This window comes from Trematomus bernacchii, unplaced genomic scaffold (genome assembly GCF_902827165.1).
Source record: "Trematomus bernacchii unplaced genomic scaffold, fTreBer1.1, whole genome shotgun sequence".
Classification (NCBI taxonomy): domain Eukaryota; kingdom Metazoa; phylum Chordata; class Actinopteri; order Perciformes; family Nototheniidae; genus Trematomus; species Trematomus bernacchii.
The window spans coordinates 5,108,777-5,135,044 of record NW_022987803.1 but is presented as its reverse complement, the minus strand read 5'-3'; the positions used below and the strand labels follow the sequence as shown (position 1 = coordinate 5,135,044).

General features: G+C 43.0%; 1 pseudogene; it reads right to left on the bottom strand.

Annotated features, from left to right (window-relative positions):
• Positions 1-294: 294 nt before the first annotated feature.
• Positions 295-23,492, bottom strand: LOC117498598 (annotated as a pseudogene).
• Positions 23,493-26,268: the final 2,776 nt, after the last annotated feature.

Below are 26,268 nucleotides of genomic sequence, written 5' to 3'. Positions count from 1 at the left end.
TAATTTAATATTGTATATTATTTTATTTACAAAAGTAACATCAACAAACAAACCTAGGCACAACCCCTTTAAATAAAAGGAAAATATAACATCCACAAAAGTACTGGACTATTCAGGAATACAATGAGTGTTTGTGTCTTTAAACAAAGAGCACATCACTAAGAATAGATCAACTTTATCACACAGCAGGGACCTAAACTAACCAATGGGAGAGCTAACTGTAATCTAATTGAGCCATGGTAAAAGAAAACTATTTAGTTTAAAGCCTCTCACTCTGTATAGTTCCCCAAACCATCAGGAGAAACCGGTGCTGGTAGCCGTCCAGTCCATGAGAATGTTTGTCTTTGTTACTAATAACAAACCAAACATAAAATATGTGGCAGTATAAGAGAAGCTTTGGAACAACCAAACAAAACAAGGTTCAATCTTTAAATAATACATTTATCAATACAAAGTAACACATTCAGCCAAAGCCAAAAATCAGATAGATTAGGACACATTTTCTCCATGTTCCCTTCGTTGCTCCTTTTATGGGTTTTAGTAGAAATGTGCAGTGATGATCAGGGACAGTCTGTCTTAAAATGGACATTATTTGAGTGAACAGAGCAAGTTTGATGCCCCTATGACATAGCCAGGAACATGTTTCAAATGGGGGGTGCTGTGGGGATGACACCAGGGCCGGTTCTGACCAGTTTGCTGCCCTAGGCAAGATTTTAGCTGGCAATGAAAAACCTCTACAAAAGACCAATACACTACAAACTAGGGCTGTGCAATTAATCGTATTTGAATCGCAATTACGATTTTGGCCTGCCACAATTACGAAAACAACATAATCGAAAAAAACGATTATTTTGCTTTGCTTGGTTGTGACAGTGCACTGCAACATATTTGATCTAATTTATTTTAGTCTAATTTATTTATATTTATCATATTTACATATGTTTAGTAGCTTGTTGAAGTGCGCTCCAAAATATTTGTTGATCTTGTTTATTGGTATTTATTATTTTGATATTATTTATTTAAATGTAGATATAAATGTATCATTTATTTAATTTATTTTTGTATTGGTTTTTCAGTTGAATTATACGTTCAGGGTAATCAACAGTTAAAAAGATACTGTTCAAATTATTATTTGTATTTGTTTTAAAGTTCAATAAATGGATGTTTTCAAAGTCAATGAATAATCGTATTTAATAATCGTGATATCAATTATTGACCAAAATAATCGTGATTATGATTTTTGCCATAATCGCACAGCCCTACTACAAACAGAGAAACGCATTGACATGGTGGACAGCTTATATAAAAAGGCTTCAAATGTATTTAGTATTGTGTGAACATTTGTTTTAACATTTTAAAGTAAAATGCTTCAATCCGGTGCACTTTGAGCGCCCAATTACTAGAGACCTGATCTAGGGGGTACAACTTTAAACACCCATCTGAAAAAGATCGGTTTGCATTTTATTAATCAAATAAGTATGTGAACATTTCCAATAACCTACCATAGCCAATAACAAATAAATGTAGGCTAACTTATTTTATTTTTGTTGTTCATTCATATCTTATTTTACTTAGTTAACATTTATTTATTTATGCATATTTTTTAATCTCTCCAGTTTTAAATTATATTTTTGGTTTACTGTCCTATAGTATACATTGGAATGATTTCAAACCTGTTGTTATTTATCCTAATAATTATAAAGGTGTGCCTTGGAAATATTTGTTTACATAAATTGTGACCAAAACGTTTGAGACCCACTGAGATAACTTAGACTAAAGTGAACTATCTAAACCCTCAGAGTCCTTTACCTCACTGAGCCTCTCAGTCTGACAGGACAGAACTCTCCCTCCACATTATTGTAGAAACAGCTTCTTATATCCGTTAGCCGGTACCGGTGCGCCCCCTCTCTCTATCTATCTCTCTCTCACTTCGGCTGTGAGCTGCGGGCGCCTGATAAGCCAACATCCCCCACTTTCATCACTGATGCGCAGTGGCGTTTTTATATGTACAAAAGTGGTGGGGCACAAAAAACGTAGATGTCTATATATAAGCTTCTGCAGTGACGTGCAGTGAGGTTCATGGCTGGTGAGGCACTGGCACTGACTCTTCAGGTTTACAAATATTATATTTTGACCTAAACCAAAATATAATATTATTTTCAAAAGCTTTTTTTGTCTGATGCTTCGATTAATTTTAAACAGACAGTTCAACAAAAGGATACCCAAAAAATGTCATTTTATCATTTAAATATTGAATTGTTCTCTCTTAGTAAGATCCCATTTTCAATCAAATTGCGGTCTTACCTTGACTTGAAGATGAAGTCCATTTGCCTATCCTTCTGGACAAAAATGTCTATAACTTTTTTGTAAAAGTCCTCCTTATGTTCTTGTAGTTTCAAAAGTCTATCATAAATCTAATCCATAGATTTATGATAAAAAAATTATAAAAGTAGGGTAGACATGTGGATGTTATCCGGCTGATCAAAACGTGCATTTATCTAACAGGTACGTTTCCCACAGATCTTATTTCCAGCTATTTTCTAAAATCCTCTGGAGAAATCTCATTGCTTTTTTGTCGAGGGAAGCCATGCGCAGCTTACTTCCTGGTTTTAGGACGCGTCACTGCAGCTCTCTCGTCTCCTCTTCACACACCACAATTTTCGCGGCACACGTACTTACAGCCAATCAGCTCTGAATGATTTGAGATGACGTATGGTGGGGATGGTAGCTCCATGCCCCTCTGGTCATTATTTTTTTGCCACACACATTTCATTACAAAATACTCTGAGCATGCGCAGTGTAGTTTTTACAGTCACCGTTGACTTCACAGCGAGAGGGAGGGGCATAATCAGGTTTTGTCCCACATGGCTCTAAACAGCTCAATAGGCACACACTGTGACTGTAGACACACTAATTAGAAGAACACAGACTAAAACAGCAATGTACAGACGAATCAGATGATTAAACATGATCTTAAAATATATTTTATATATTTTTTTATTTATTTTTTTGCATTTTTGTAATCATTATTTGTAATACTTTCTGCTGACACTAGGTGGGGCTGTGCCCCACCTGCCCCTAATGACCAGTCGCCACTGCTGATGCGGCTTTCACACCGGCGCTTTTCCCTTTCTAGCTCCTAGCTAGAGCTTTTCTGGTTCAGCTCCGGTTTCCCTTTTCTGCTCCCGCTCTGTTCACACCGCTTTACATCGCTGATTTTCTCCCCAACGGAGCTCACAACAACAACAACAACAACGGGGGACTGCGTCGGGTCGAAGATCGTGTTGCTTTTAATCATACGAAGCCAGATTAAATTAAATAACGACTTCTCCAACCTTATACTTTTCTCCTGAGTGCTGTGGTTCATTGTTTATTAATGTGTTTCAGCGGCATTTACCGACCGCTGCAGTGCTGGCTGCTCTTCCACGGGAGTTTATTCTCCCGTTAGCTCCGGGTTAGCTCACACGGCTCTAAAGTATTCACTGTCTGACTGTCACACAAGCAGCTGACACATATCCCCAGTTCCCCTTAAGTGTGTCAGTCTGAATTGACGCTGTTTGGCATCACAACGCTGTTATGAAAGTTTCTCTGGTATAACATGGGTGATGTTAGCATAGCAACCGAAGCTAAACTGACTACTTGCTAAGCCGTTTTCTACAGGCACATTTTACCGGCGTATTTTTCATTATGATTCTACTTGTGATAGTCGAACATGACAACCTGTGCAGCCCATGTATTGATTCCATCCGATAGCTGCTATAATAACAAACAAAACGTCTGCCTGCTCTCCACAATGATCAATAACAGCGAACGGATGGTCAAAGTAAGGTACAAATAAACAGAATCACACGAAGCCTGGTTAGTGTTGCCTGACTTTATAAAGTGTGTTTTTTTTTATAAGTGTGTGGTTGCCTTCTAGTCACTTTGCTCAGCGCTACTGCTTGTAGGCAGGCATGACAAGACTCTTCAGTCGACCAATGTTCAGGGGAGGTGGGTTTAGTTTCCTGCACGCCTTGACGTAAGAGAGACGTAAGCGACGCCGCCTCTTAGCTCCGAAGCTCTTGCCTCTAGACCGACAATTTTTTGGAGCTGAAAGTGAACCGCATTCCGGAGCTAAGAGGCGGCGCCGCTGCGGTGTGAACAGGAAAAAACGGTACTTTTCAGGCTCCAGCTCTGAGCCGGAGCTGAAAACGCGTTGGTGTGAAAGGGGCATTACAGCGCCACAGGGCAAATGGAAAATGTAACCGGGGTGAAAAGGGTGTTATTTTTACTTAATTTAGTGGGAATGCTGATACAGCATTCCAACTATATGTTATGCTACGGACAAAAAGTTTATTATTCCACCGACTTTTATTATTCTTCTCCTCCCACATTCAACATCGCAGAAACTCCGTTCAAACATCAAAACGTTCAGCTCGGTCGGGAATCGCAGGCTATTACTTTTATCATTCATAACTTTCATAATTCCAGAGATACATCCCATAATACATCACATTTTTAACATTTTAACTTTAACATTGCGCAGCTCGTTAAGGCAGAGCGCGTGATGTCACAGCTAGAGTGGAGGAAATCTTGAAATTTGCCTTCATATATATTTTTTAAACTGTCATAATTCCCAAACCCTACATTCCTGAGACATCATTTTTCATGACAAACGTAGGAAAACATCTCGTAGCTTGAAAAATGACAAATAATTAAGCAAAATAATTAAACAAAATGCCTCTTGAGGGCATGAAGTGACAAAAACTTTCAACATGCCTCCATTAAAGCCCATTGTAATTTCAGGCTGATATTTCCTCACGGTAGTAGCCGCACACCTTTAGTTAAACTGCCAAAAAGGCCACATTATTAACCCGAAAGTACACACAAATTACACTTCAGATACTCAACTTCCTTGACATGCTTCACGTTTTGAAATTTCACAGATATCTGTTATTGTTCTTCCACAAAACGTTCACATGTAAGAGGTTTATCTCTCATTCAGAACAATGCAAACCTTTGATCTCGACAGAGCTCGTTAGCTCAACTATAAACACCTGTGTAATGAAACACGATGATGTCATCACTCCAACTGACATGCTCAGAGCAGCAGACTTCAGATAATGGTTAATGGTCGTGCCCTCAACAGCTCTACGTCAATTATGGGGTGTCATCATATGCCGTTCAAGAGAAGAGAGAGAGGGCGATCAAGAGTCAGTTCTAACTGTTCATTTCATTCTCTCTCTCTCTCTCTCTCTCTATCTTCCTCTTCCTAAATATCTTCCTCTATCTTCCTCAATATCTTCCTCTCTCTCTCTATCTTCCTCTTCCTCAATATCTTCCTCTCTCTATCTTCCTCTTCCTCAATATCTTCCTCTCTCTATCTTCCTCTTCCTCAATATCTTCCTCTTCCTCAATATCTTCCTCTCTCCATCTTCCTCTTCCTCAATATCTTCCTCTCTCCATCTTCCTCTTCCTCAATATCTTCCTCTCTCCATCTTCCTCTTCCTCATTATCTTCCTCTCTCCATCTTCCTCTTGCTCAATATCTTCTTCTCTCCATCTTCCTCTTCCTCAATATCTTCCTCTTTCTCTCTCTCTCTCTCTCTCTCTCTCTCTCTCTCTCCTCTCTCTCCTCTCTCTCTCTCTCTCTCTCATCTCTCTCTTTCTCTCTCTCTCTCTCCCTCTTCTCTCTCATCGTTCTCTCTCTCTCTCCTCTCTTTCCTTTCCTCTTATGCTCTCTCTCTCTCTATCTCTCTCTCTTATCTCTTTCTATTTCTCCTCACGTCTCTTTCTCTTTCTGTCTCATCCTCTCCCTCTCTCTCTCTCTCTCTCTCTCCCAAGTCCAATGGACACGGTCCGATCGTCCTCCAAACTTCGCTTGTATATCACCGGTACAGCCCTCAACAGCTCTACGTCAATTATGGGGTTTCTTCAAATGCCGTTGCCATGGTAACACAAGGCTCGCCTTGAAACACGGTTTTCTCATAACTTCAGTGAAAATGCTCCAAACAGCCCAAAACTTCACAGGTTTGGTAACGATGCAGCCATCCACACATCTAAGCGTATTATGGGATGTCATCAAATGCCGTTGGCATGGCGACAAATAATTCACCATCAAGTTAGTTCAAAAGTTTGCAGTTCAAATATTCTGCTGCTTTTCCAAGCCTTTTTACTTTATTTTCTTCTCTCATCACACATTCAAGCCCCCAGTGTTCATGTATCATTTCAATCTAAATTCTTCACTTTCTTCTTAGACATTACATTTCAGCATAGCAGTTTAGCGTCAGATTTTCAGCATAAAGCATTCCCACTAGCAATTTATTCAGGAATTGCATTCTCTAGTTATGAATGTTGTTACATCAAGGCTGAAAATTCTTTTTTTTTGTATTATATTTGTATTATATTTATATTTAATCTTGTGGAAGTGCAGATCCCCTGTCCTCCACCAGGGGATGCTGCAGCACCCTCAGCACCTCTACTTCCCACCTGTCCTATGATAAAAATAAATCTATGTATGTCAGTCTACAAGAGGCACTTCATAAATCTCCATCTTACCTGTATGTCTGTTACCACAATTTCAACAAATGAAGAGGCTCCTTATGTTAAAGGGGTAATTTCCCCCAAAAATGATTATTTAAATGTGAATAACACACCCTGTATTACCTTGAATTCCTGTAAAAACTGTGAACGAAGGAATAAAAGAGAAAAAGAGAAAAAGTCTGAACGAAATAATTGCTTTAACAACAGCAAAACCATATAAAACAACTGTGACACATGCCGTTTCAATTCAAATCTGTTTTATCAAATGTTACTGTATAATTATTACTTCAGAAACATGCATGTGTAAGCTCTGAACTGTGGAAGTGTTTTAACTAAGACACCAGGGGGGGACACAGTCATGTTTCCATGTCCCACTGCCAGGGCCGGCCCTAGACCTTTGGGGGCCCTAAGCGAGCTTTGGCTTGGGGGCCCCCCTCACTCTAGCGCAGGGGTGGGCAATTATTTTTTACAAGGGGCCACTTCAGAAACTCGAGCTGTGTTGGGGGGCCGAATCAAAAATAAGTTGAACTTAATTCTGCTCAATATACCAATACTGAAAAGGTGTTTTACAGTATGTTAAAGATAAGAAATGAATCAGCTTTATACAAAAAGAAATGAGTGCTTTTGATTTTTGTTTTTCAGTTAATTTTACTTGTTCAGTGAGAAAAATCCAGTCTGTCTTGGGCTTGAACAAGTGCACGGAAATCTGGTTCAATGTCTGAGGTGGATATGCGAAGGACAGCTGAGAGGTGATCATCAGTGATAGAGGATCTGTATCTGGATTTGTTGAACTTCATCACTGAGAATGTCTGTTCACATATGTAGGTAGATCCAAAGAGGACCATCATCTTCTGAGCACGTCTCCTGATGTGTGGAAAGTTCTCCTTTCAGGGAAGAGTAAAACTCAGGCAGTGAGACTGACCTAAAGTGCTCTGACAGAAGTGTGTCAGACTGCAGGTCAATGAGTTCAAGCTGAACATCACTGGATGCATCATCCACATGGCATGTAAATGGGGAAAAGATCATGTTCATTTCATTCTCAACTGTTTTGAAGTCTTTAAATCGCCTTGAAAACTCACCATGCAGTGCTTCTAACATGGATGAGTACCTCTGGAGGTGATCAGCTGATGGTGTGGCTTCCTTCAGTGTTGGCAAGTGCGTGAGAATGTTGTCCTCCATTTGGCTTGAGAGAAGCTGCAGCTTTCTCATGAAAGCCTTCACTGCACTGTACATGTCATGCACAAAAAGGCCCTTGCCTTGCAGTTTGACATTTAGTTCACTCATTAGTGCAGTCACATCTACAGCAAAACCAAGGTCTGCCATCCAGTCTGCATCTGAAAGCTGTGGGATGTCGTTTCCTTTCTTCACACAGAAGTCTTGAATCTCTTCTCTCAGGTCCCATACTCTTTTCAGCACTTTGCCCAGGCTGAGCCACCTGACAGCTGCATGGTAGGGTATGTCACGATGTTCAGTCTCACTTTCCTCCAAAAGTGCAACAAACTGTCTGTGATTCAATGCTCTTACCCTGATGAAGTTAACTATTTTAGTTACAACATCAACAACATGGTTAATTTTTAACACTGACTTACACAACACTTCCTGATGTATAATACAATGCAAACATACCTATTTCTGCTCAGGGTTAATTTCTGTCACTTTATCCTGCATTCTCTTCAATAGTCCAACATTTTTCCCTGTCAGATTTGGACAATCATCCGTTGTCACGCCTGCCAGCTTGTCCCATTTCAGTCCCAACTTTTTTACACACATGCATTTACCTCCGTGAACAAATCACTCGCTGTTGTTGTCCCTTTCATTGACTGCATGGCTGCCAGCTCCTCCGTGATTTTGAAGTCTGTAGTTATCCCACGTAGGAAGATGAGTAGCTGGGCAGTGTCACGTACATCGCAGCTCTCATCCAAAGCCAAGGAAAAAAAGTCAAAGTTGACCGCTCTGTTCTGCAGCTGAAGCTCCAGATTTCCCGTGATGTCCTCAATTCTCCTCGTAACAGTGCGTCGGGAGAGCGGCACTTTCTCAAATGCCTCCTTTTTCTCCGGGCATATTATGGCGCATTTCCATTGCAGCGCGTAGCTCGCTTTAAGCGTGCCGTGTCGTGCCGTCCCCTTTTTTGGTTGTGCTTCCACTAGGCCTCGTTCCGGCGCGGCACGGCGCGGGGCCACTTTTTCCCCTCTTTTCTGGCCCTAGAAAATTGTGGTTCTATCGGGGCCAACAAACAGGGCTGAGTCGGGCTGAGTATGCTAAACTAGAGAGAGGAGCGCTGGCAAGAGGGCTAGAACTACAACAAGATGGACATATTTGACCGTGATTTAATTGTAATACACGTTTCAAAATGATGCCGAAGTAACAACATACTGATACCGGTTAGTAAAAACCATGAATTAATGCTTTGTCAAGTCTGCAGACAGACGGCAGGCGAAAAACCTTTTAAAATTCGTGTTTTTCTAGATGGAGATTGGCTAAGCTAACGCAGTATATGCCCCGACCGTCCACACTCACAACAACGGCCTATACAGACATAAATAAAGCAGCGACTGTATTCACCATGACACAGGCAGTCTGTGGTGTGTACTTGTTTAACTTTTGTCGAGTTTCTGATCATATATAAGGAGCTGTGAGCTCTGAGTGCTCACAGCTAACGGCTGTGTTGTGTTTCTGGATTTCTCATTGAAGATGACGTCACGGCTCCGCCTACACTGCGTTACTATAGTAACTACCCCAGTTCCTAAACTGTAATGGAAGCGCAGCATGAAGTGAGTCGGCCCTGTTAAGGCCCAACGCGGCCAAGCCGTACCGAGCCGTACCGAGTGTGGCCGAGGCCGACCGTGTAGTGGAAATGCGCCATTAGTGTCCAACAAACACTCCTTAATGAACTCTCCCTCCGAAAACGGTTAACTTTTAAGACATAACTCGTCTTGACAGCTGCATCTCTGGATGTGGAATGTTTTGTGGAAATGTGTTGTTGGCTTTGCAGCTTAGCTAGCAAAGCATCCGACCCCTTTGCCCGCTCTTCCTCAGACAGGTTCTTGTATTTATCTGCGTGTTTGGTAGCATAGTGGCGACTCAAATTGTACTCCTTGAACAGGAGACAGCGACCTGCGCACCACAAACTAAACACACAGCTTTACCTTTCACTTCTGTAAATAAATACTAAGCGGTCCATGTCTTGTTGAAAATGCGGCATTCAGTATCGATCTTTCTTTTTTTGCCCTTAGCGGACATTTTGAGGACTAGCCGGCCAGCATCACTCGTAGCTGTTACGGCATGCGCGTTTACGTAAATAAATTAAAAAAACAGCAGCTCCCTTTTCAAAATAAAAGCAACACAGTTAGAAAAGTATTTACGCCATGCAAGCAATACAGCTGTGTTGCTTTTATTTTGAAAAGGTTGCTGTTTTTTTTCATTATGTTATAATTTATGATCAACCTCACACGGGCCGGCCAAGGCCGGCCAACGGGCCGGATGTGGCCCGCGGGCCGTAAAATGCCCACCCCTGCTCTAGCGCGTTCTCAGTACACACAACACGGAACCAACTTTTGTCTTATGATGTTAGTATAAGCCCACATATTGTATAAATAAGCATGTAAACACCGTGGACCTAACCTCCTTCTAGGGGGGTCCGGGGGCATGCTCCCCTGGGAAGATTTTTTTTTAAATATTGAAGTTAAAAGCATCAATCTGGTGCACTTTGAGAGCAAAATTAAGAGATCTATGGATACATCTCTCAACACCCATATGAAACAGAACTGTAAACAGATTTTTCTTTATGGATATTTTACAAATCACTCCCCTTTTAAACTGGATTCTTGTTTTACTGTCATATAGTATTTCATAACTGTTTTTCATTTATTCTCTCTGGCTGTCCATCTCATAATGTTCACATAGAAACTAGCTGTCAATAGGAATATCATTCAGAAGAATTATAATTTCATGCAAAAATCTGTCACAAAAAGAGGTTGCACATTTAAATTCAGGTGTTGTTATGGCAACGTCAGTGGCCAAACAGCCACATTTACTGCTGCAAATACGTTCAAACATGCTGTCGACACGTAAAGCAGTGGCAACTATGCCACCATTTCAGCTGACTTTTTCTCAGAAATACTGTCACATAACATCGATATATTTCACTGCTAGGTTGATGCTTAGCTAAGCTAACTATGAAACACTTTAACTGACAGGACTCAGGATCAACTGTGTACTGTAAGGTAGCTTCTAGCTTCATGTCGAACAGTAAGTCAACATTTCCCAGAGAGCTTTCTTTGAAATCACCAGGTAACGCTAAAAAACATAACATTTAGATTGTATGACAAAGTGTTTATTTAATATATCTGGCTAGCTATAGCTACTTGCTAACGGTTTAGCTTACCCCCGCGATTCAAAGTAACGCCAACGTAGCTGTAATTTATGCTTTGCTTACATGTTCGCATAACTTGGAAGTTTACTGACATTTACATACCTTGTTTACCTGGCTCAAGTGGTGGCTCTGGGGTTGTTGTGTGAGACACCACTTGAGAATTGTCGACTTTTTTAAGAACAAATGTTCTTATGTCCATCTTCATAAACTCTGAGTCCGACTGACAGTTTATTTGAAACATTGTCACAGCTCACAGGATAGGTACCTGTCAGCCAATAAGACCAATATTTATTTCCATTCAACTCTCTGGTTGGTCTGGTGCCTTGCCTCTGTTGCATTCACTGAACACGGGAAATTACAATCCTGCCGTCCTCTCATGATGAGGTTCAGGTAAAGCACGGTTAATGTATTATATGATTGACTCAATAATATGTCAATGTCGCGAGGAGATGACCTAATGCTGTGTGTCATGGGACGTAACTCAGTGAAAACAGAAGGACATTCCAAAATCTCCCGAAATAGCTTAATGAAAGCGCTGAGCATGTTCACCATTTTATTTGCTTGTAGGGCAGCTCAGCCATCCAGAACATAATATACGAATGAACATAAGTAGAAAGCTAAAATAAACCACAGCAGACTCCTTCCCCAAAACGGTTTATGATTTAGGACCGTCAGCTAACGTTTATAGCATGCATTTTAATCAGAGTTTCATCGTGAATCAGACAAAATCTAACAAAACTTGGATCTTTTTGTACATTTTTCCTCAGGTCAGACTCATATCAGTAGTTTGAAACCCATAGAAACTAATCGTATTAGATTAAAGTAAAGTTGTGGAAAGTTTGGATGTCTCATTTCGAGTAGGCTACTTTATGGAAGGATGTCGGAAGACACATTAAACTGAGCTGCTCCGAATGTTGCTGGTGTAATATACTTTTTGGTTTTAGATAACTTAAATAAATGAAAACTACAATTTTAATAAATGAAAATATTTCCATGAAATACATTACCAGAAAAGCAGCTATACTTTTGCAAACTTGCAATACTTTGAAGTCTCATTAAAATTAATATTTAATTAAACATTAATGTTGTTGAACTTTCCTGTCGGCTCCCAGACCGTAGTCAAGGAAACATGGGGGGATGACTCTCTGTCGTCTCCCAGGGCAGAAGCAACACGCTTCGGGTTCAATAACCCACTTTATCGAAATGACTGGAGAGAGGCGAGCTCTTCTTGGGAGGTCGTTGCATTTATTTAGTTCTTCTGTTTCACAAGATACATCACAGACCTATCCTTTTCCTGCTACCTCGTTTCACTTCTAGAAAACATATACCCCGCTCGCTCACTCTCGCTCTACCATCCCCACCCACACATGCACGCCCACACCCCTCTCTTAAAGGGATAGCGATCTCACTCTGCATGACCCTAATGTCATAACACTACCCCCACTCTGGATGGCAATTGCACACAATTCTAATCCAGCACAGTAAATGACATGACCCTTGCCTAAAATGCATACCGATAAACATCCACATTTGCATTCAATCCATTTACAAGTGGGCGATAGAAAAAGGGTACAACATTTCAGTGCAGATATGCAGAGATATAGCAGTCTTTGTGTGCACATATCACTGTGGAGCATAAGGAAACCCTGAAAAAGGCATTAATAGCTGAGCTCTAAAATAGCAGTCAGAAGGCATTCAAAACATAAATTCTCCATTAAAATGACAACTTTAAATGGAACTAGAGAATGCAATTCCTGAGGAAATTGCTAGTGGGAATGCTTTATGCTGAAAAGCTGACGCTGAATTGCTATGCTGAAATGTAATGTGTAAGAAGAAAGTGAAGAATTTAGATTGAAATGATACATGAACACTGGGGGCTTGAATGTGTGATGAGAGAAGAAAAGAAAGTAAAAAGGCTTGGAAAAGCAGCAGAATATTTGAACTGCAAACTTTTGAACTAACTTGATGGCGAATGACCTGTCGCCATGCCAACGGCATTTGATGACATCCCATAATACGCTTAGATGCGTTGATGGCTGCATCGTTACCAAACCTGTGAAGTTTTGGGCTGTTTGGAGCATTTTCACTGAAGTTATGAGAAAACCGTGTTTCATGGCGAGCATTGTGTTGCCATGGCAACGGCATTTGAAGAAACCCCATAATTGACGTAGAGCTGTTGAGGGCTGGACCGGTGATATACAAGCGAAGTTTGGGGGACGATCGGACCGCGTCCATTGGACTTACAGCGACATCGTGCTTCATGGCGAGTGGTCTGTCGCCATGGCAACGGCATTTGATGACACCCCATAATACGCTTAGATGCGTTGATGGCTGCATCGTTACCAAACCTGTCAATGTGACATCATCGTGTTCCATGACACAGCTGTTTATATTTGAGCTAACGACGACAGCTGTGTGTCACCAATAATGTATAAAATAGGTGGAACATGTTGAAGTCAGTATGAAGTCTCCATCAGACAGAAAAGAATAGGCTCAGACAGTCTGTTAAACTCCAGTGACCACGTCGTTAGCTCAAACACGAACACCTGTGTGTTATGACATCATCGTGTTCCATGACACAGGTGTTTATATTTGAGCTAACGAGGTGTGCAGAGATCAAAGGTTTCCATTGTTCTGAATGAGAGATAAACCTCTTACATGTGAACGTTTTGTCGAAGAACCGTAACAGATATCTGTGAAATTTCAAAACGTGAAGCATGTCAAGGAAGTTGAGTATCTGAAGTGTAATTTGTGTGTACTTTCGGGTTAATAATGTGGCCTTTTTGGCAGTTTAACTAAAGGTGTGCGGCTGCTACCGTGAGGAAATATCAGCCTGAAATTACAATGGGCTTTAATGGAGGCATGTTGAAAGTTTTTGTCACTTCATGCCCTCAAGAGGCATTTTGTTTAATTATTTTTGCCTAATTATTTGTCATTTTTCAAGCTACGAGATGTTTTCCTACGTTTGTCATGAAAAATGATGTCTCAGGAATGTAGGGTTTGGGAATTATGGCAGTTTAAAAAAAAAATATGAAGGCAAATTTCAAGATTTCCTCCACTCTAGCTGTGACATCACACACTCTAGTTAATGTTAAAATCTGAAGAAAGCCTCTTTACCAAGGTCTGAACAATGTTTAATATCTCTAAAAGTAAGAATCAGATTTAAAAGTTGTGTTACACGAATAATGTCAGAAAGATTTGTAACATTTTAAAGTTGGAATGAGGTTTCTGAGTGAAAGTATGAATGAACAGTTAGCAGTTGAAGTCGCATGAAGATTTGTTGAAGTCTGAAGAATTTTTCCATTGACTTCAATGGTTAAAAATGGGATGTATTATGGGATGTATCTCTGGAATTATGAAAGTTATGAATGATAAAAGTAATAGCCATCGATTCCCGACCGAGCTGAACGTTTTGATGTTTGAACAGAGTTTCTGCGATGTTGAATGTGGGAGGAGAAGAGGGCCAAAATAAGCCGGCGGAATAATAAACTTTTTGTCCGCAGCATGACATATAGTTGGAATGCTGTTATCAGCATTCCCACTAAATAACAGATAGTTGGAATGCTGTTAACAGCATTCCCACTAAAATATCAAAGACATAAATATAACTATATGGTTATCAACCTGCTCTCCTCAAGTCTTTTTTTTCTTTTAATGTATAAACATATGAAACAATAACATTTAGCTTGGACATTAGTAAACAACATAACGGTGTCCATGAACAGTCCTTTCCAGCTGCGGCATCAGTGTCGGTGAACAGTTGAGATAGACCCAGGGTAGGATCTGCAGGACCCATGTCCAAGGCAGGGGCCGACACCTCTGTAGGTGTCCATCTCCGGGCGTGCTCCACAGCCCAGGCATTGTCCAGTGGATCACGGCAGCGGTAGGGTTTCAGCTGATCATGGTGAACCACTTTCACTTTAGTCTTCACGCCTTTCTGGATGCGATACACCAGATCATCCAAGTGTCCCAGAACGAAGTATGGTCCTTCGTACGACGGGAGAAACTTCCTGATTTTGTTTTGGACTCTCCGTGTTCCTTTAATCAGGTACCACACAGCATCACCAATATGGTACTGTGTGCGACAGCAGTTTTTGTCATATTGTCTCTTAGCACGTTTTACAGACTCACCAAGGGCCTCTCTGGTTATTTGATGAGCCAGCTCCAGGCGTTGCCGGGTCTGCTGGACATATTCAGGGGCTGAAGGGAGTGTGTCAGAGTCTGGGGGTAGACCAGCTACCAGCTCGCTCACTTCCCGGCCAAACATCATGAACGAGGGCTTTGAAGATAGACCCGGCTGTCTCGGACATATCCTGTGACCTCAAAACTGTCATGTTGAACTCCTGACAGCAGGCTCTCATCATTAGCCGCGGGACAAACCTCCGTCATTAAAGGATTTCAAGATGGCGCCTGTGTCGGCATGCCGCTCCCTCAGCTCTCTGCCTTTAGCCATCCTGTTTTTGTTTTATGTTTGTCAGAATGTCTCTGCTCTGCTCGTCTACGATTGCCAAGCTCTCCTCCACCTCAGACCCTCACTGGAGTTTATACTGCTGCCCAAACCTACATCTGGCAACCGTAAATCGACTCCCCCCCCCTCTACTGTCGGATATTCCCACCTACCTGCGCCGGTCGCTTTAGACGACGAGGAAAGCGTGGTGGTGCGCTGGTCCATCAAAAAGCATACCTGACGGCTTCTTCTGGGACTTATCCACGTATCAGATGTCATGGCCCTCCCGCTGCATGCCATGTGAGGGATCGATGGATTCGCCCTGTCTTTCCGGAGCTGCGGCCTCTGCTGGGCCCGCTGGCAGCTCCTCCTGCCCGACTGACTGCTCCCGGTCCGCGCAGCGTTCAACACGCACATCTTCGTCAGCTGAGACGCACTACACCTTCGGCCAGCCCGGAGAGAAAACTTTGCATGGCTTTGCTAAACGCTAGGTCAATAGCAAACAAGACGTTCCTGCTAAATGACTTCTTCACCTCTCGTGATCTGGATTTGATGTTCCTGACGGAGACCTGGGTCCACGTATGTACCGTTTTCTGAACTTCTTCCTCCCGACTGTACTTTCTTCAGCTCCCCCCGTGCCACCGGCCGTGGTGGGGGCATAGCATCAGTGTTTAGAGCTAGTCTCCAATGCCGATTGCTTCAACCTGTAACTAGCTACGCTAGCTTTGAGTTGCAGCTTTTTGAACTGAACCCGGCCTCGCCTGTGCTTTGTGCAGTCGTGTATCGTCCGCCTAAGTGCAATAAGGATTTCATTACTGACTTTTCTGACTATCATGGTGAAATATGATCGTGTTTTGATTTGCGGAGATTTTAATGTCCATGTGTGCTGCGAGTCTAAACCTCTGGTTAGGGACTTTTTAAATCTCCTTGATTCTTTCGGTCTCGTTCAGTCCGTGGCTGGCCCAACACACGAAAAAGGACACACTTTAGATTTAGTATTATCGTTTGGACTGTCTGTCTCTGTGGATGAAATCTGTGCAGCAACGCGTATCTCAGACCATTTACCGGTTCTGTTTACAACCTCGATCCCTTCCGCAGGAGTCGAATCACGTGCCCCTGCGCGTCGTCTGCGTTCGATTAACCCCTTGACTGCCTCACAGTTTTCTGATGTTTTTAATACTTCTCCGATCTGTAAATTAGAGGTGAACTGTGCTCTTAGTGCGGATGAGCCAGCGACGTGCAGTCAGGGGAGGCAGGGGAGGCAGAGCCTCACCTGTCATACTCCAATGTAACAGAAAAACCACTAAAGAAAAACTAAATAGTAATAATAATAAAATGTCTCCACTGATCTGTGTTGTAAGTGTGATTTCTGTATGATTCCAATCGCTTTTTATAGTCAAAATCAGCAAATTGGCCGAGCTCCGCTACAACTACATGGGAGCGATGAGGAGTGAGGCAGGGACGAGCTCTGCCTCACGTAAGCCCACAGTAACTGACTGGAGCGCGGGCACTAATGTAGCGCGGGCACTTATTTTGTGAGCGCGCTCAAGCCAGGCTCATTTGCTTACTGTGGGGTGAGGTGAGGCACAGATGAACTCTGCCTCACCTCAGAATGCGTCACCCCACAGAAACTGGCTGGAAAGCGGGCCCTAAGCGCATGCCTGTTACCATCTCACTGTAGGTCACCAATGTAATGTTTGTAGATCCCTTTATTACATTTATCCTCGCCATCCATAGTCTCTAAATAACTTATTTCACGTATATATGATATTTAGGCCCGCTGGTCTCATCATACAACGGCAATGAAAAAAGCACCAGGAGAGGCAGCCATAACCTCTGCCGCACTGAAGGGGGCGCACGTGAGCCCACAGGTTCTTGTTGCTACTATTCTACGCAGAGACGCAAACAACAAACTAGACTTTTGAAACTACAGGAAGATAAGGAGGACTTTTACAAAAAAGTAATGGAGATTGTTGTCCAGAAGGATAGCATGGACTTAATCTTCAAGTCAAGGTAAGACCACAATTGTAATGAACATGGGATCTTACTAAGAAAGAACAATCCAATATTTAGATTTTGGGTATCCTTTTGTTGAACGGTCTGTTTAAAATGAATCGAAGCATCAGACTAAAAAAGCTTTTGAAAATAACCGAATATTTCGATTAAAGGTAGGGTAGGTAAGTTTGAGAAACGGCTCGAGATACACTTTTTGTTATATTCCATGGAATGCTCTTAACATCCCGATAGCAATGAATATCTTAAGTGCTTTGATAAAAAATCCATAAAAAAATGTCATCTGTGGAAGCCGTAGTACTGTAAAAAGTACGACCAATCATTTTAGCCGGCCCGGCTAAATAACTGGATGGCCTACCTGCCTGTCAGCCTTCCATCTGTGCACAAACTTATCTCGTGCCCTCATTGGTCATGTGCGCGTTCGTGTGTGTTGGAGGAGGGGCTCTATAAGGAAGTGGCAGATTTTTTCCGGTTGTGTATTTTCAAATTCTAGCGCACTCGAGCTGGTTTCTCAAACTTACCTACCCTACCTTTAAGGTCAAAATATAATATTTGTAAATCTGACTCTGAAAGAGTCAGTGCCTCACCAGCCATGAACCTCACCGCACGTCACTGGGATGAGCTTATCTCCATGTTTGACTCGACATGTACACTAATACTGGATTCTGTTGACCCTTTTACGCTTAGACGCACCAAAGTTCTCTCAGAGCCGTGGCTTAATGACTGTACTCGCGCTCTTAGACGCGCTTGCAGGTGTGCAGAGAGAAAATGGAAAAAGGATCAACTCCATGTCTCCTTAGAAATCCTTCGTGCTTGCCTTTCCGACTAACAGAAGGCAGTCAAAGCAGCCAAAACAGAGTATATTTCTCTGTTAATCTCCAAAAACAGCCATAAACCTCAAGTTCTTTTTAATGTCCTCAACTCGATCATTAATCCCTGCGATGCTTCTCCAATTGTGCCATCGACTACTCTCTGTGATAAGTTTCTTACATTTTTTATTGAAAAAGTATCTGCGCTTAGGCTAGCCCACACTAGTGCTACCCCAGATCCTGCTCCTTTTTTTTCCCCTGCTGTCCTCGACCATTTTGAGCGTATATCCCTCTCTTCTCTCTCGAATGTAGTCAAGCACCTGCGGCCGACAAACTGCACCTCAGACAGCATTCCCTCTCGCTTTCTCAGAGATGTTTTTGATTCAGTTGGAGCAAGTGTTTTATTGCTTGTAAACACCTCTCTTAGCTCAGGATGTGTCCTAGCTGCCTTCAAACATGCCGTGGTGCAGCCACTACTTAAAAAGAAAAAATCTCGATCCCTCCATTCTCGCAAATTTTAGGCCCATCTCCCAGCTACCTTTTTTATCTAAAGCCCTGGAGCGAGTAGTCTACGTCCAGCTGCAGTCGTTTTTAACCACGCATGGCATCCACGAAAAGTTTCAGTCTGGCTTTAAACCTATGCACAGTACTGAAACAGCCCTTTTAAGAGTTTTGAATGATCTGCTCCTAGCCGCCGACTCAGGTAGCCCAGCTGTCTTGGTGCTGTTAGACCTGACAGCTGCCTTCGACACTGTGGACCACAGTATCCTGTTGTTACGGCTTGAACAGTCCGCAGGCATTACAGGCTCTGCCCTTGCATGGTTCAGGTCCTACCTGACAGACCGTAGCTTCTTAGTACAGCTAGGTGCCTTCTCCTCTGCCCCTCTTACCTGTGGGGTTCCCCAAGGCTCGATTCTGGGCCCCATCCTTTTTCTACTGTACATACTGCCCCTAGGCTCAATTCTCACTAAACACAATATCCCCTTCCATTGTTACGCTGATGATGTACAGATTTATCTGCCTCTCAATCAAAATGCCAACTCACTACAGCAGTTGATGGACTGCTTAACAGAGATTAAATCCTGGCTGAGCCAAAACTTCCTCACCCTCAATGAGAGCAAGACCGAGGTCATCTTTTTTGGACCCCAACCTTCAGCCTCTCCGGTTGACATTCTGGGCTCCCTCAATAAAAACATCCTCCCCTCTGTCATGAACCTTGGAGTGACCTTTAATAGCGCTTTTACATTTGATAAGCAGGTCAGCACCGTTGTCAAATCCTGCTTTTTTTAAACACGACTATTGGCTAAAACCAAGTCGTATTTATCTTTTAAAGACCTAGAAAGGGTTATTAACGCCTTTGTTACCTCGAGACTGGATTACTGCAACACTCTGTATGTGGGTATGGACCAGGCCTCAATTAGACGCCTGCAGCTAGTTCAGAACGCAGCTGCACGTCTTCTCACTGGCCATAAAAAGCGTGACCACATCACCCCAATTCTGGCCTCACTACACTGGCTTCCAGTTCGGTTCAGAATAGATTTTAAAATCCTTTTATTTGTTTTCAAAGCCCTAAATGGGCTGGCTCCGGCCTATATAGCCGAACTCCTCCATCGCTACACCCCAGCCAGAGCTTTAAGGTCTGCTGACCAGCTGCTGCTGGTAGTGCCCAAGACTAGGCTTAAAACCCGAGGGCACCGAGCATTCGCAGCAGCGGGCCCCAGGCTCTGGAACACTTTGCCCCTCCATGTGAGGTCGGCCCAGACCCTAGGGGTTTTTAAATCAATACTTAAAACTCACTTCTTCTCTCTGGCCTTCACTTAAATCCTAAAAATGTGGATCTTATATTGAAAAATAAGGTACTTCTCATTCTTCTAAATCTTTTCTCTCTCTACTTCTCATATTCTAATAATAATAATCGATAATCGATTCTTTCTATCCTCTCTTTATCCAAAAACCTTTTCCCTCTTTGACCTTTCGAGGTTTTATTAGAGGGAAACAGGTTTGCAGAGTGGCTTAGGCAGGCCGGGGAGTGTTATGACCGTATTCACAGCTTCCTCCCTACCTCTGCTAAATTCCAACTAAGGCTCCAGTGGGGCCTTTGTTCCCTGCGTGTGCCTCTCCACCTCTGTTTCTTACTCTCTTACTTGCTACCCTTTTCCCTTAACCTATCCTAAGGGAGTGCTTGTTCTTCCTTCTGTCTGTCTGTGTCTGTGTTCCGATTAACCCAGCCACATTTTTCTTTTATGTGTCTATATCTACGCCGGGATCCGGAGTCGAGGCTGATCCTCTTGCTGTGGTCCTGTCCTCTATCCTGAGTTCTAGATTAAGTCGTGGACTTCGGGTCGTGGCTGGGCCTGTCTCTGCGGTCCTGCCTGGCTCGCGTCATGCTGCTTCTCTGATGGCTCCCACAGGATTGTTGTTGACATCTTCGTGGATTCTTCTTCTTATTATAGATACATGCATTTCCAAACATTTGGTCTACCTACGCTGTAAAATGTATTATCTCTTCGATTTACACACGGCATCTATTGCACGTCTGTCCGTCCTGGGAGAGGGATCCCTCCTCTGTTGCTCTCCCCGAGGTTTCTCCCATTTTTCCCTTTGAAATGTGGGTTTTTCTCTGGAAGTTTTTCCTTGTACGATGTGAGGGTCTAAGGACAGAGGGTGTCGTTTTTCTCATACTGATATTCTGAACAAACTGTGCTGTTGTATTTGCTGTAAAGTGTCTTTACTGTAGGGTATTTTTATTATATGTACAGCACTTTGGCTCGACCAAAAATCGTTTAAAAATGTGCTATATAAATAAAACTTGATTTGATTTGATTTGAAGTTGGGGGTGAAACCAGTTGCACTGTGCTTGGTTGCTCTGTAAGCCATAACAGCATAGGGGATCATGAGGTCCAAGTCCCAGTGGCAGCGCTCAGCTGTTGTGGCCAGTATCTTTTGTAGTGTGGCATTAAATCTTTCGACTTGGCCATCAGATTGAGGTCTGAAAGGTGTTGTGCGTGTTTTCTCAATGCCAAACAGCTTACACGTTTCCTGAAACACTTCGGATTCAAAGTTTCGGCCTTGATCACTGTGCAGCATCTGTGGTGCTCCATAACGACACACCCACTCTGAAGCCAGCACTTCAGCCACAGTTACAGCCTGCTGGTTGGGAAGGGGGTAAGCTTCCACCCACTTTGTAAAATAGTCCTGTATCACAAGCACATAACAGTTTTTGCAATCTGTCTCGTTCAGGGGCCCCATGATGTCCAAGGCGATGCGCTCCATGGGGGCTCCTACCCTGACAGTGGAGCTTGTGGTGTCTTACGGGGCCTGGTTTTGGATGCGCAGCTGGTACAGGTGCTACACCAGAGGGCAACGTCTTCTCTCATTATGTACCAGAAGGGTCTGCAGCCGGGCCACTGTGCGCATTACACCAAAATGTCCACCTATTTGGCCGTCATGCATTTGTTTCATGAGATCAGGGCGGAAGACTCGAGGCAGCACCACTTGTGGATAAAACTGTGTGTCATCTAGGCAGTAGAACCGACTAACCAGAATTCCGTCTTTGAAGTAGAGCCGCTTCCACTGGCTCCAATATGTATTTGTAGCTGGGCTGCACGGGGAGACTGTTACCCATTGTGGCCGTTCGTCGCTGGCCTCCATCCAGGCTTTGATGGGGCCTATGTCTGGATCAGCCTCCTGAGCCTGCCGCAGTTCCTCTGGGCTCCAGCCGCAGAACAGCCCAGTAGTATTGTTGGTCGTAGTCCGGTAGATTATTCCAGAATTTACATTGTCGATCTCAGCAGGTGAAGCTTCTCCTACCCCCACTGGACTCACTGCTGGGGAAGCTGAGGGTCTCTCTACCCCCTCTGGACTCACCATCGCCTGGTTGATGTCAGAGTCCAACTGGCACTGCACCGCCTGATCACTAAAGCTCACCGGCTGAGGGGAGGGGCATGGCAGCTTACATGGACAAGACTCACGGCAGGGTCTCCTTGAGAGGCTGTCTGCGTTGCTGTGCAGCCGGCCAGGCCGATGAACAATCTCAAAGTTGTATTCACCCAGTCTCTCCAACCACGTGGCAAGCTGTCCCTCAGGCTCTTTCATCCGTGTTAGCCAGCGAAGGCGGCTGTGGTCAGTGCGCACTGTGAAGGGCCAGCCCAGGAGGTACTGCCTGAAGTGTGATGTAAACTCCACCACAGCCAGCAGTTCACGTCGTGTAGTGCAGTAATTCTGTTCAGTTTTGGATCATTTGCGACTCCCATAGGCCAGCACGCGCTCTCTACCCTGCTGAACCTGAGAGAGGACAGCGCCAATGCCCACATCGCTGGCGTCTGTGTCCAGTATCATGCTGCCTTGGTCGAGTGGATAACCCAAAACTGGTGCTGTGGTTAGCAGGCGCTTGAGCTCGTTGAATGATTCCTGGCATCCTTCACTCCAGTGAAAACGGGCATACTTCTTTGTCAGGGCGTGGAGAGGCTCAGCCACGGAGGCAAAGTCTTTAATGAACCGCCTGTAGTATGATGCAAGGCCGATGAACTGGCGGACTTCTTGGACTGATGTAGGCGCCGGCCACTCCTGCACCTTCTGAACTTTGCTGGGGTCAGTAGCCACACCATCCTCAGAGACAATGTGGCCCAGGTAGGCCACCTGGCGGCGAAAGAGACAGCATTTTGCAGGCTTGAGTTTCAGGTTAGCCTGTTGGAGGCAGTCGAAAACCTGGCTCAGTCGTTGCAGCATCTCTGGCACATCTCTGCCCAGCACGATGATGTCGTCCAGGTAGACGAGGCAGGTCTCCCACTGCATGCCGGTCAACGCACGGTCCATCAGGCGCTGAAAGGTTGCAGGGGCTAATCCGAAGGGCATGACATTCCACTCAAACAGTCCATTTCTTGTGCAGAAGGCAGATGCTTTGCGTGCTCTAGGGGTCAGCTCGACCTGCCAATAGCCGGAGGCGAGGTCCAGCTTGTTGAACCATTTGGCATTGGAGAGGGTGTCTAGTGTGTCTTGGATGCGGGGTAGTGGATACGCATCTTTAATAGTGCTGTAATTTAGGGCTCTATAGTCTATGCAAAGGCGGTAGGTGCCGTCCTTTTTGGCACAGTTCCAGAGTGCTGAGTTTCTACAAGGGCTCGGGCTACCAGCAGTCTGTGTTTTTCAACGAAACCCTTGGTGGGGCTAAGCATTACTTCCCCTTTAGCTTGTCCTTTAAAACGTGTGTAGCCTGGCACCATGTACTCCCGCCCAGGCTCCACTACAACAGTCCGGGATACTCTCACTGCACGTGATGGTGGCTTGCTTGGTGGCTTGAAGAATGGGACCTCTTCACCAAACAGAACCATACGATTGGTACCATAATCAAGACGTGCTTTGGATTGGACCAGGAATGGATGGCCTAGCAGGGCTTCATCTGAAGCTATGTCAGCAACCAGGAAGTGTATGCTAACTTGGCGTCGGTTTATCTGGACAGGGAAGTTAGCCTCACCGAGCACAGGTATGTCACCCGGACCGATACCAACAACGGACGTAACAACTGATTGCTGGAGAGGAGGCCGGACCTCTGTGTGAATAGCTTCGTACTGATGCAGAGCCAACACACTTTTCCGTGCACCACTGTCCAAAACAGCACATACTTCCAGTTCGTTTATAAGCATGAGAATACTAATTTCTTGATTTTGTGTTTTAAGGTGAAGCACAGTGGGGTCAGTGATTTCAGGAAATGCTGAATAAACTTTGGCTCTTGTTGTTTTCTTTGGTGAGGGGCAATTTCTCTTCATGTGACCTAATCCTGAACAGTTATGACAACGAATCTCCTCCCAGTTAATGTCTTTATGGCCTTTTTGTTTGCTGGGTGTGAATTTTGCGTTGGAGAAGGTGTGTTGGAGATATGGGCTGGAGTTAGCAGGCTCAGGCTTCCATCTGGGTCCTGGGGGTGTGGCTGCAGTCACAATTTCAATAGCTTACAATTAAATGACGGATACCTTTCAGTCTGTGATGTTTTACAAATCAGATATTAATGTGTAGAAGTAAAACATGAGAAATAGTATTGCAATATCCTGTAAAATTATGTGAAAACATGAATAAAACTACACATCTTCAGATGTTATACATACATAAGTGTCCTACACTAATACAAAGTTATTATTAGTATGCTGTGTGTACCTTGTGTGCACCGCCTAGTGGTTAAAGCACGTTATTGAATTATTTGTGTTGAATAATGTTATTTTTGTTGAATAATGTTATTTGATGAAAAAAATATTAAGAGTACATACTTTCATAGGGGGAAAGTAGAAGGTCAATGATAGAAATATAGAATATACAAAATCAAGAAGATACTGTAAGTGATCTCTACAATAAAACAGTTTAGTGCCGGATGTACAAAGATATTAATATGAGGATATGCAAAACAGAAAAACTAATTAACCTTTATTAACACATTAAAGAATACTTTAGGTTAAGGTCTTCTTTCAAATAAGAAAAAAGCTTTGGGGGTATTTACAGATAAATATTAAGCCTGACAAAGTACTTAACGTCTAATATATTGCTTTCCTGCAATGTTAACTATGTTGAAGCACTTGTTTTAACTGATATTATACACATTAATTATACTCTTATGTATGTAGATAGTATAAGAAATGTGCAGAATTTGACAGTTTAATGGTGGAGGTACACACATATTGATAGATGTCTTGTAATGCACTGTTGAGGAACCTGTGACCCAAGTTCTTCATTCATTGCATAACTACACCGTAGTTGTGTATAATATGATATGTCAATAAACCTTAGAAAATCTTGAAATCTTGAAAGTGATGTGCAAAATAGCCATTATATACAGTCTTTAATTAACTATTAGTAGAGAATAACGATTAATGAATATACTTTATAGAGATCTGCAGATAAATGTTTAGTCTTCTCAAGCACCAACTATCAAATATCTCGCCTGATTGTTGGCACTTGACAATCACCTTTCCCTGAATTTTACTCAGGTGTAACTAAAGTCTGCTTTAAGGGTTGTTTATATTTCACATCATTAATCAGAATCTGCAAAGTAACTAAAATAAATGTAGTGGAGTAAAAATACCAGGTTAACCTCTGAATTGTAGTGGAGTAGAATTACAAAGTAACAATGAGCTGTCATGTGGGTATATATTAATGCTGCCCATTATGGATACAAGCGATTTTCACCCATTTAGTAATTACATGTTTTAAATTTGTACACAACAATTTGTTTCCTATCGCCTAAACCTCCAGGGCTGTAGACAGTTTGATACTGTCAACTTCTAATTTTGGGAAAAACTAAAACGTCTTTTAAAACTACAATTCCCAGTAGAGACGTGCCATAGAGAACATGTTGCGAAACCAAGCGGCAAACTCTGGGGAAGAGCCGGGACGCCAATACGGAAGTGCCACAAACTGCAGTTCATATATTGGCCGATAGGCGATGACTGCAGAAAGGAGCAATTTCCATAGACCCCCATGTTAAAATGCCCAATTTCACAGCCTAAAAAAAACGTTTCTAGCCCTGGCTGCAATACATTTTATTATGTATATAGTTAGATTCCACCTTCATGATTATGAATCTGTGAGTGAATTGTTTTCTAACATGACCCTTTTATTTATATTAGGTCTTAAAGTTTTTGCATAAATTAGGGCGTGGTCACATTGAGTGACAGCTCTGTCAAGTGACTGCTGCTGTTAGCTTCTTGTCTCTCTGCTAGCTGCTCCGTCTCCGTGAAGCTACAGGGACTCTGCCTGCTCAGTTCATCCAGGGAACACAACTTGACCCCGGCCGTGTTTGTTTGTTCTTCATGCTTATATATCGGACTATTGTGACTCGCTCTGCGGTTAAAACAGACGGTGCATGAATGCCGTTTTGCGGTAAGTGAAATTCGAGTACTTATGTGTTTATGATTTTAATCAGCTACGTAATGTATGTTAAGGCTTGGGTTAGCGTGTAAGCGAGTGGTAGCTACATCGGTGCTAACGATGCTAATCGTAGCCTCCAAGTTAACTTAAAACCATAGACCGTATATATAAAGGTTAAAACGAAATAGACAAGTGTTAAGCGTTAAGTGGGATAATACTGGAGAACAAAAGGCTTCTGTTTGAGGTTGATAA